The following is an 11121-nucleotide window of genomic DNA, read 5'->3' on the forward strand; positions in this document are numbered from 1 at the left end:
AGTGTATCTTACACTCAGTGAAAGAACACAGTGCATAGTACTCCTTTCTTATGTGCAAGGACCAGCCGGCAAAATGAACAAGTCCCGACCGCAACCACACGGAAGCCTGAGAAAAAAAAGATGATAGTAAAGGATGGGGTCGAGAGGGCTGAATGCTCTTTAGGCAAGTCAGCAATTTTATTGAGTAGAACAGCTACCTTTATACTAGTACAAGCAGAAAACATAATTCATAAAAAATGCCATCTGGTGTCTGTCAGATCAATACAATTCTTTGTTTTAAGTGATTGCAGAAGCTTACATCTTGTTTTTGGCATTCCCAAAATAAACTACTAAGTGAAGGTCACTACTACGTTTTTCTCAAAGAACAAAGGAGGCCCAGCAAATATTTTACTACTTTATCATGGGGTGGCGGGACAGGGAATGGCCTCTTTCAAGGCCTTTTCCCAGGGCCTGTTTGGGCCTTGAGCAGGCCGGCTCCCCGCACTTATGGTAAGAAACAACTGACTGATGTTTCTTATAGGAGGTTCAAGTGAAACTATGACATCTGAAAATCTTTTCCTTCCAGTTCCGTTGTGACCACATAGCTTTAAGTGCCACATGACATAAGAGACACAAGTGTTAGATTTACACGGTTATGGAACAAATGCATATGCAACACACAAAGTATGACTTTCCTTGAGGAAGAACGCAGTCACACACACACACAAATTTGTGTTACTAGCTTTTAAAAAAGTCTTCTGGAGACTATGGGAGATTCTAACGATGTATGTGGGGTGAAGAGCACTTTGTTTATATTCTCAGTGCAGCTTCTGTTTTGAGGAATGACTCAATGTAGCCTACAGAAACAGGACGTTACGTGTCTTTGATGTGAAACCCTACCTGCTTCAGCCACCTGTGTTAACTTCCATCCATGGAAAGGACACCACTCATAAAAGTTCTTCCTTTAATCCAGCTTGTGAGAAACAACATAATTTATTGAATGGGAACCAACCTTTTCCTTCTCTTTGAAAACTCTCACCCTTATTTTCCCATGACAGAAAGACTTTCACTCAGCTGAGCACAACACATTGGAAAAGTAGTTTGGCAGGTCTCCTGACATTCCAATAGCTCCTCCAAATCCAGAAGGTAGCTAGCTGTGGAACCCTGAGAGGTTCTGCTTTCTTCATTGGACAGTTAGATTTCCACAGCTTTCACAGAGCCCAAGAAACACAGTTCTAGCTGGTCTTATGTGCAATGCCAGTCTGACTCAGTGAGTAAACCTGAGCTTCATGGGGAAAAAAAAAAAAAAAACAGAAAACTGTGCTTAAAGTTCATTCTGTGAACTCATACCTGACATCTCTCTACCTCAAACAGAAACTACACTTTAGATCCAGCCTAAAAACAGAGCAGTTTCCCCCTGAATATTGCTAGGTGTTTGGAAGATCCAGAGTTGCCTAGGCATAACCAGGTCAGTCGAGTGTATTATTCACCACATGAAGGACACCCTGCCTGCATAGGTTTATTAATTGAAGGATCTCATTGTGTCCTAGAAGTGTCTTCTCGCTGGTCAGAAATTATAAGTAAATATGCTTTGTGTCAACTTTGAAATTAAGGCCTGATGGCAAAAGTCATAATCTCCCCTTTTGAAACCCAGATAGTTATGGCCTCAAAGCTGCCTAAAAAGCACGTTGTAGCCTGTCTTCTATTCACTGCAAGAATACCTCTAAAAAGGCAAGTGAGTTTTCTACAAAGAAACAGGGAATGTGCAACTCCTAGCTAGGAGCTTATTTCACAGCACTGTAACTAAAGAGCGAACTAAACGTGACGACTAGTCTCAAAGTCTGGTCCAGGTTTTAGACATGCAGCAGTTTCTGAGAAGACTCACTCAATCTAATATAATAACTCTAGTGTGCCTTTCAGGACTTCTTAACTTTCACTACACTTTCATGCACTGGAGAAGGAAATGGCAGCCCACTCCAGTATTCTTGCCTGGAGAATCCCAGGGACAGAGGAGCCTGGTGGGCTGCTGTCTATGGGGTTGCACAGAGTCGGACACGACTGAAGCGACTTAGCAGCAGCAGGACTCTTGCATCTGCACCATTTCCCCTGGAAGAAAACTGTTCTGAAAGTCTCTAATTGTGGGAGGTGGGGGGTTGAGGGGGGGTGGTCCTGAGGAGCATGAATCTATGTTAGCTGTTGGGATCAAGTCTGTGTATGCAGAGTGAAGAACAACACACTGCTCTCTTCCTTGAATAGCTAAATTTCCACACCCTTCAGACAGCCTCGGGAGCGTAGTTGTAGTCAGTCTTATGTGCAAGGCTAATCTGCTTCAGTGAATAAACCTGAGATGCAGTGTTATGCAAGACAGCAAAATAGACACAGATGTAAAGAGCAGACTTTTGGACTCTGTGGGAAAAGGCAATGGTGGGATGATTTGAGAGAATAGCAGTGAAACATGTATGTTACCATATGTAAAATAGATGACCAATGCAAGTTTGATGCATGAAGCAGGGCACTCAAAGCCAGTCTCTGGGACAACCCAGAGGGATGGGAGGGAGGTGGAGGGGGGTTCAGGATGGGGGGACACATGTACACCTGTGGCTGATTCATGTCGATGTATGGCAAAAACCACCACAATATTGTAGAGTAATTAGCCTCCAATTAAATTTAAAAAATAAAGTGAATAAATCAAAAAAGAAAAAAGACATCATGCTTACAATTCATTCTGGAAACATACCTGATGCCTCAAACAGAAGCTAAATATTATATCCAGTTTGAAATCAGTGCAGTTTTTCCTGAACATTGCCAGGCATTGGGAAGATCTAAGGGCACCTGGGCCTAACTAGGGCAGTAAAACTAGTGTATACGATGCACCATATACAGAACTCCCTGCTTACACAAGTTTATCCATGGAAGGCTCAGAGTGTCCCAGGTGTCCTTTCCGTTGCCCAGACTGCTGATAAATATGTTATTTGTCAGCTTTGAAATTAAGGCCTGATGGTGAGTAGTATTTGTAGAAACCCAGATACCTGGGACCTGGTAGCTGCCTGACAGAGACTATTGTTGCCTATCTTCTATTCACTGCGGGAATGCCTCTGGAAATTCAAGTGAGTTTTCTAGAAAAAGAGGGTGTATGCAACTTATTGCTAGGAGCTTATTTCATAGAACTGTCTAAAAAACAAAAATAAATATGACCACTAGTCTCAAATGATGGTCCAGATTTTCCCATCAAGATATTTAGGGGAAGCAGAATCCATTCCAGATGAAAACTGCTGACCACAAGCACATAGACCCTAGACTGACTGAAGCCAGAAAATTGATACCAACCAATCCAAGAATTGTCCATGAGCTGATCATGCCCTGCTCCTTGAACACTATAAAACTCCTCACTACCCCCTCCAGGCTTGGTCACACAGTCCTGAGGGCATTAACTCACTGTGGTGCCTTTGCCTGGCAAAGCAATACAAGCTGCTCTTTTCTACTTCACCCAAATTCAGTCTCTACATTTGTACTCAACCCAGGGAACAGAGACTGAGTTTCAGCAACATACACAATGCAGCAATGTTTCTGCTTGACCAGTGAATTTTCAGGAAAGGAACAGGGTTCTTGCAACTTTCAGCTAGAAACTCATCTCACAGAACAACTAGGCCAACCCCATAGATGGCAGCCCACCAGGCTCCTCTGTCCACAGGATTCTCTAGGCAAGAATACTGGAGTGGGTTGCCACTTCCTTCTCTGCTAACCAAGGTAGTAACTCTAATACACCACTCACCACATGCAGAACACCCTGCTAACCCAAGTTTACTCATGAAAGGCATTAGTATGTCCCACGTGTCTCTTCTGGGTGCCTAGAAACTGGAAGGAGACATTCTGTAGGTCAACTTGAAAACTAGTACCTAACTGGTAAAAGCCATTTTCACAACATAGCCTTGTGAAAGCTATGTTTCAAAGCTGCCTGGAAAATATTCTGGTTGCTTGTCTTCTACTCACCGCAGCAATGTTTCTTGTTTCACAGTGAATTTTCAGGAAAGAAACGGTGCATGTAACTCCTTTCTAGGAGTTCATCTCACAGAACACCTAGGCCTAACCAAGGGTAGTAACGGGTATGCCATTCACCACACTCAGAACAAGCTACAACACACATTTCTTCATGAAATGTCCAGTGTGTCCTAATTGTCTCTTCTGGCTACCCAGTAACCGAAGGGAAATATTCCATGGGTCAACTTGAAAATTGATGCCTGCTGGAAAAAGCAGTATTTTTCCCTTATGAAAGCAAGAGTGTTATGGCCTCAAAGCTTCCTGAAAAACACTGGCGCCTTGTCTTCTGCTCACTGAAGCAATGTTTCTGGTTGGACTAGTGAATTTTCAGGAAAGAAACAGGGTACTTGCAACTCATTGCTAGGAGCTCATCTAACAGAGCACCTAGGCCTGTTGTTCATTCGGTCGTGTCTGACTCTGTGACCCCATGACTGCAGCATGCCAGGTTTCCCTGTCTTTCATTGTCTCTGGGAGTTTGCTTTCACAAGGTTATGTTGTGGAAGTGACTTTTACTCATATCCATTGAGTCGATGATGCCATCCAACAATCTTATCCTGTGTCACCCTCTTCTCCTCTTGCCCTCAATCTTTCCCAGCATCAGGGTCTTTTCCAATGAGTCGGCTGTTTGCATCAGGTGGCCATGGTATTGGAGCTTCAGCTTCAGTGTCCGCCCTTCCAATGAATATTCAGACCTAACTGTGGTTGTAATGGGTATACCATTCACCACACACAGATCACCCTGGGCACAGAAAAACTTCTTCATAGATAGTTCCAGGGTGTTCCAGGTGGGTTTTTTTTTTGGTTTTTGTTTTTGTTTTTTTGCTGCTCAGAAACTGCAGAGAAACAGTTCTGTGTCAAGTTGAAAGTGGGTACCTGCTAGCCAGTCTGTATTTTCCCCTTGTGAAAGCTAGGTTGTTGTGGCCCCAAAGCTGCCTGAAAAACACTCTGGTTGCTGGGCTTCTACTCACTGCAGCAATGTTTCTAGTTATGCAAATGGGTTTTAGACACAAAACATGGTGCTTGCAACCTTTAGCTAAGAACTCATCTCACAGAACACTTAGGCCTAACTGGAGCAGTAACTAGTATACCACTCACCACATGTAGAATACTGTCACCTGTTTCTTCACAGAAGGGATCAGTATGCCCTAGGTGTCTCTTCTGGGTGCTCCGAAACTGGAGGGAAACTTTTCATGGGTCAACTTGAAAATTGGTGCCTGCTGGCAAAAGCAGTAGTTTCCCTTTGTGAAAGCTAGATTGTTGTGACCTTAAAGCTGCCTGGAAAACACTCTGATTGTTGTCTTCTATTCATTGCAGCAATGTTCTGCAGGTGAGTTTTCAATGAAACTGGATGCTTATAACTTCTTGCAGTGAGCACTCTGGAATTCACTGAACTCCAAGGCATAACCAGAGTAGTAACTTGGGTATATGACTCACCACAAACAGAACAAACCATGCACACAAGATTCTTCATGGACCAATTCACTGTGTTCCAAGTGTGTCTTTTACAGCTGAGAAACCATAAGGAAACACTGGTTGTCAACCTGAAATTGGGGTCTGACTGCAAATCAGTATTTTCCAGTTGTGAAAGCTAGGGGGTTGCGACTTCACAGCTGCATGAAAAAGACTCTGGTTGCTTGTCTTCTATTTATTGCTGCAATGTGTCTGGTTATACAAGTGAGGTGGCTAAAAGAAACAGTGTGCTTGCCACTCCTAGCTAGGAGCAAACCTCACATAACTCCTACACCTAACCAGAATAGTAATTCGGTATGCTACTCACCACATAGAGAACAGCTCCTGGACAAAAGTTATTTCATGGAACAGTTTAAAGTGTCCCAGAAGTGTCTTTTTTACAGATGAGAAACTGCAGGGAACATGCTGTGGGACAAATTTAAAATTAGGACTTCTTGGGGAAAGCATATTTTTCCACCTGTGAAAGCTAGGTAGTTGCGGATTCATAGCTGATAGAAGGACATCTGGTGGCCTGATTCCTATTCATTGCAGCAAGGTCTGTGGTTAAACAAATGAGTTTCCTGAAAGAAACAGGAATCTTGAAACTAGTTGCAAGAGTACCCCTCACAGAACTACACTTAACTGGAGTAGTAATTTGGGCTATCCACTCCCCATACTCACAACACCCTTCTCAAGAAGATTTTTCAGTGAATGGTTCAGTGTATCACAATTGTGTCTTTTTACCACTCATAAAGTATAGTGTAACATGTCCCATGTCAACTTGGAAATTTGAACCTGGACACAAAACAGTATTTTATACTTGTGAAAACCAGGTAGCTGCGACTTTAAAGCTCCCAAAAAACACTCTGGTAGCTTGTCATCTGTTCATTGCAGCAATGCCTCTGGTTAACCATGTGATTTTTCTTAAAGAAATAGGGCACAAGCAACTGTTTGCTAAGAGCACAACTGACATAACTTATAAGCCTAACCAGAGTATTAACTGGGGTATACTACTTACCACACACAGAATATCTCGCTCAAGTGTTTTTTTCATGGAAGGATCCTGTTTGTCCCAAATGTTTTTTCACAATGCAGAAACTAAAGGGAAGCATGCTGTAGAGTCCCTTGGACAGCAAGGAGATCAAACCAGTCAACCCTAAAGGAAATCAACCCTGAATATCCATTGGAAGGACGATGTTGAAGCTGAAGCTTTGGTCACCTGATGCAAAGAGCTGACTCGTTGGAAAAGACTCTGATGCTGGGAAAGATTGAGGGCAAGAGAAGTGGGCAACAGAGGATGAGATGGCTGGATGGACATGAGTTAGAAGGACTCAATGGAAATGAGTTAGAGCAAACTCTGGGAGACAGTAAAGGGCAGGGAAGCATGGCGTGCTACAGCCCATGAGGTTGCAGAGTTAGGCATGACTTAGAAACTGAACAACAACATGCTGTATGTCAACTAGGAAATCGGGGTTTGCATGAAAAAAATCAGTTTTTCTACCTGTGAAAGCTAGGTAATTGTGTCCTCAAACCCACCTATAAAACACTCTGGTTGCTTGTCTTGTATCCAGTGTAGCAATGTCGCTGGTTAAACGTGAATTTTCTTAAGGAAACAGGGTCTTGGCAACTCCTTGTTGTGAGCACACATCATAGAACTAGTTCTTACTAAAGTAGTAACTTGGGTATTCAACTCACCAAAAACTGAAAATGCTGCAGACACACGTTTCTTCATTGAAGGTTTAATGTGACACAGGTGTGTCTTTTCACAGCTTGGAAACTGCAGGGCAGGGAAACCTTCTATATGTTTGGAAATTAGGGTCTGCTGGAAAAAACTGTATTTTCCACCTGTGAAAGTTAGGTAACCATGGCTTCAAAACTCCCAGAAAAACACTCTGGCTTCATTTCAACAATGTCTCTGGTTAAACAAGTGAACTTTCTGAAATATACAGGGTGCCTGCAATTCACTAGGAGCACACCCAACAGAAATTCTAGGGCTAACTAGAGTAGTAATTCTGGAATGCCACTCACCACACACAGAATACAACCTGCACACGTTTCATCATGGAAGGAGAAGTGTGCCTCAGCTGTGTCTTTTCACAATGTTGAAACCAAATATGTTGTTTGTAATCTTGGAAACTGATGGCTACACACAAAAGCAGTATTTTCTCTGTGAAAGCTAGTAGTTGCACCCTAAAAGTTGCCTGAAAAACACCAGGGTTCCTTGTCTTCTCTTCACTGCAACAATGTCTCTGGTTAAACATGTGTTTTCTTAAAGAAACAAGGTGCTTGCAATTCCTTGGTAGGAACATACATCATAGAACTCTTAGCATTACAAATAGTAGAACCTCAAGTATGACCCTAACTACACACAGAATATCTGCACAAGTGAGTTTCTTCATGTAATGGTTTAATGTATTCCAGGTGTGTCTTTTCACTGTTAGGAAACTATGGGTCAACATGCTGTATCAAATGAAAATTGAAGACTGCTGGTGGAACAAGTATTTTCCACCTTTGAAAGCTAGTTATATGTGACAAGAAGCTCCTGGAAATTACTCTGTTTGCTTGTCTTCTATTCATTGCAGCTATATGTCTGGTGAAATGAGTGAGTTTTCTGAGAGAGGGTGTGTGCAGCTAGAGATTAGTAGTACACCTCAAGAAGATCCACCTCAAGAAAATCCACGGCCTAACCAGAGTAGGAACTTGATCATTCCAGTCATCATACACAGGACATGCTTCTGCACACAAGTTTCTCAGGGAAAACAGGCTTTTCCACCTGTGAAAACTTTGTGGTTGTGGCCTCAAAGCTTCCTGTGAGAAACAATCTAGTTACTTGTCTTCTATTCATTGCAGCAATATCGTGATCAAACGAGTTGAGTTTTCTGAGAGACACAGGTTGCTTGCAACTGCTTGCAAATGGAATAGCTCACAGAACTTCTGGGCCTAACAGTGTAGTAACTCGGGTTTTCCAACCACTACGCACAGAAAGACTCATGCACAAAAATTTCTTCATGGAAGGTTCCAGCAGGTCCTAAGTGTCTCTTGTCACAACTCAAAAATGACAGGGAAACACTCTGTGTGTCGATTTGTAAATTGCAGCTTGAAGGCAAGAGCAATCTTTTTCACTGTGAGAGCTAGGTGACTGTGGCTCAACGCTGCCTGAAAAACACTCTGGTTGCTTGTCTGATATTCACTGCAGCAGTGTTTCTGGTTACACTAGTAACTTTTCTGAGAGAAAAAGGCCAGTTGGCAAACTCCTTGCCTATGTGGCACCCTTCACAGTACTCCTGGGCATAATCAGTGTAGTGACTCAAGTATGACACTCACCACACACAGAACACTCCAGGCACATAAGTTTCTTCATGGAAGCATTTAGTGTGTCCCACTTGTGTCTTTCACAACTCAGATACACAAGGTATACTCTGTAAACTTGAAATTTTGGACTTGCAGTCACATTTTCTCTTTTTCACTTGCTATAGCCAGCTAGTTGTGGATTCAAAGCTGCCTGAAAAACATGCTAGTTGCTTGTATTTTGTTCCTTGCAGCAATGACTCAGTTGAACAAGTGAGTTTTCTGAGAGGAACAAATTGTTTGCAACTCCTTACTAAAGCACAGCTCACAGAATGCCTAGGCTTAACTCATTGTAGTAACTCAGATATTCTACACACCACACATAGAAAACCCCGTGCACAAATGTTTCCTCAGGGAAGGGTCCAGTGTGTTCTAAATGTTTCTTATCATAGTTTGGACTACAGGGTCTTGCTATGTGTCATGTTGGAAATTGCAACTTCTAGGCAAAAAGCAATATTTTCCACCTGTGAAAGTTAGGTAGTGGCAGCTCCAGAGCTGCCTGATAAACTCTGGTTCCTCATCTTTATTCACTGCAGCAAAGTCTCTGCTGTAACAGATGAGCTTCTGGAAAAAAACACAAGATGTTTGCAACTCTTCGCTGGAAGACACCTCAAAGAACTCTGCCTAACCAGTGCAGTAATTTGGATATTCCACTCACCAAGCACAGAGAATTTCATGCACACCAATTTCTTCATGGAGGAGTTCATTGAGTTCCAGTTGTGTATTCTTACAGGTCAAATGCATAAGGGAAACACGGTATGTGTTACCTTAAAGCTTGATATCTTCAGCCAAAAGCAGTATTTTCCATCTGTGAAAGCTACGTCATTGTGGCTTCAAGCTACATTGGTGGCTTGTCTGCTATTCACTGCAGAAATGCTATGGTCAAAGGAGTGTTCTGGAAAAACAAAGAAAAGACCAGACTGCTTGCAACTCCTTTCTAAGAGCACAATAACAGAACTTCTAGTCTTAATCAGAGTAGTAAATTGGGTATTCCAATCACCACACAGAGATCACCCTGGGCATACATGTTTCTTCATGGATGGGTTTGGAGTATACTGTCTTCTCTTACAACAGGGAAAGAACAAGGAAACATGCTGTGTGTCAACTTGGAAATTGGGACTGCCATCAATTGCAGTATTTTCTACTTGTGATAGCTAGGTAATCGCAGTTTTGAAGCTGCCTGAAAAACACTCTGGTTGCTTGTTTCCTAGTCATTGCATGAATGTCTTTTGTTTAAAAAAGTCAGTTTTCTGAGAGAAAGACGTAGTATGAACAAGTTTATCCATTGAAGGGTTGAGTGTGTCACTATTGTGTCATTTCACAACTCAAAAAACAACAGGAAAACATACTCTATAATACCTTTAAATAGGCACCAAGAAGAGAGATCCTAACAGAGTGTTTCCTTCAGAAGCTCACTTATTTGACCAAAGACATGGCTGAGACACAAGAAACATGTCCATGAAGTAACTTGTGCTTGCAAGTTGTTCTGTGGGTAGTGATGGGATACCCATCCTAGGCTGCTTTGGCCTAGGATGAGATCCTAGCAAGAAGTGGCAAGCACACTGTTCATTTCAGAAAACATACTTGGAACAAAGAATTTATTGCAGTGAAGAGAAGATAAGCATGCATAGTGTTTTACAAGTAGCTATTAAGGGTCAACTCTCAAGCTTCACAAGGGACAATAGTTAACTGCAAAACACTATACCTGGGTTCACACACAAGATGTTTCCCTGCAGTTTCTGTGCAAGGTCGAAATACAAATGGCGTATACACACTGAATTGTTCCCTGAAATAAGTGGTGTTCACAGGTTGTTCTGCTAGCGTTGAGTAGATACCCATTCTATGCATTTCAAACCTAAGTGTTCTATTAAAAGAGCTCCTAGTCAGGAGATCCCAGCACAGTGTTTCTTTCAGAAAACTCACTTGTTTGTGCCAAGAATTGACTATAGTGAAGAAGGAATCAGCACGCAAAGAGTTTTCCTAGATTGGTATGACAGTGAAACATTCTAGCTTCTGCCAGCAGACCCAAGTTACCAGGTTCACATTCAGCATATTTCCTTACAGTGTCCCAACACTGAAAATACACATTTGAGACAAACAGAAACTTTCCACGAAGGAAGTTGTGTGAACTGGTTGTTCTCTGTGTTGTGAGTGGCATACCCATACAATGAATTTTGGACCTACGTGTTCTATTAGATGAGCTCCTAGTAAGGAGATCCAGGCACAGTGTTTCCATTGGAAAAGTCACTTGCTTCCAGCTAGAATTGAGTGTTGTGAAGAGAGAATCAACACCCAAAGTGTTTTCCT

The sequence above is a fragment of the Muntiacus reevesi genome, chromosome 9, assembly GCF_963930625.1.
Source record: "Muntiacus reevesi chromosome 9, mMunRee1.1, whole genome shotgun sequence".
Taxonomy (NCBI): Eukaryota; Metazoa; Chordata; class Mammalia; order Artiodactyla; family Cervidae; genus Muntiacus; species Muntiacus reevesi.